At 35.0% G+C, this 1435-nt stretch overlaps 1 non-coding gene across 1 annotated transcript; it reads left to right on the top strand.

Moving 5' to 3' along the window:
- Positions 1 to 1273: 1273 nt before the first annotated feature.
- Positions 1274 to 1435, top strand: LOC145672172 (U1 spliceosomal RNA). The gene has a single exon (XR_014128618.1). It is a non-coding gene; the product is annotated as a U1 spliceosomal RNA (small nuclear RNA).

Below are 1435 nucleotides of genomic sequence, written 5' to 3'. Positions count from 1 at the left end.
TTCCCCGAAATAAATTTGTTAGTTTTTCGCATTCCACGTACAACAATAATCCTTCTTACCATTTCTAAGAATGTCATTGGCTTTCCATTTTCTTATGCTCTTTGTTCAGAAATAATACTGTATTTGTCAAATTTCATTCCATGTAAGAACTGCGTCCTTTTGTTCTTTCTTTCGTCCTTTCTACTTTTCTGTTTCTTTTTCTTGACGTTACTTTCTTTCATTTCGCCTATAGGAGCGTTCTCCTTTAGACCCCTATTTGTGGAATATTCTTAGACCAGTCATAGGCCTAGATTCAATTATAGCTGCTATCCCGATTATTGCAAATTAAAATGCAAATTTAGTATTGCATTGAAGAAATTCGTTACGCATTTATGTCCCATGCATATTAAGCAGTTCGTCACTCTTTGAAAATGTTTCCAGTCGCAAAAGTCACCTGGAAAAACTATTCCGTAAGAGATACTATATATATATATATATATATATATATATATATATATATATATATATATATATATATATATATATATATATATATATATTTTAAGTCTTTATTGAACAAGGGGCCCCATTTGCGCACACAGCACAGCTTTATAATTTTTCGACTCGCAAAATTTGAAAAGACTTTTATGGAACATGAACCCTATATTCTTATCACCTAACCCTATTCTTTCCCCTTTACTTACCCTGGCTCTCACACTCCACAGAGGGTTACAAAACAATTTCCTTTTTATGCCTACTAACAGTGAACACGGAAATAATAGTTGTTATGCATAAAGTTTCTCATAACGTAGATTTATACATAATTGACCGGTGGACGAATGGAAATAAGTCAAAAGAAAATAAATGTTGTGTGCGAACTAGGGGCCCTCAGATTCGTAGTCTAGACATAATTTTCCCGTTTAGTTATTTTCTCGTCTTAAATAATTTCGCTCGATAAAAAAAAAAAAAAAAAAAAATCCCCTAGCACTTGTAATTCAGTAATTCAACTCACACCACTTCCTGATACATGGAAATAGCATTGATTTATGTTAAATTGTGCTCAAGAGATGGCAGCACTCCTTACATTAAATAAGAACAGCAGAATCTCAGAAAACAAACATTATCTTATATCACTTCGGAAATCGTTTACAACAGTGAAATAAATAAGGAAGAAAATTAAAATTTGAATTGTTCTTTTAAGTTAACTTTTGTAAGAATGTAACTTTACTTAAAGTTCTAGCATAAGTATTAGTTGTTAAACTTGATTGGGTCGAAGATGAGGGATTCGTCAACCATACTTACCTGGCGTAGGGGTTACCGTGATCAGTAAGGCGGTTCCCCCGGGGCGAGGCTCTTCCATTGCACTTCGGTTGGGCTGACCCTCGCGAATACCCCAAACGTGGGTATCTCGGGCGCGTAATTTTTGATAGTCGGGACTGCGTTCGCGCTGTCCCGG

Source organism: Thermobia domestica, chromosome 15 (assembly GCF_964235325.1).
Source record: "Thermobia domestica chromosome 15, izTheDome1.hap1.1, whole genome shotgun sequence".
Lineage (NCBI taxonomy): Eukaryota > Metazoa > Arthropoda > Insecta > Zygentoma > Lepismatidae > Thermobia > Thermobia domestica.
This window is presented reverse-complemented; position numbering and strand designations above follow the sequence as displayed.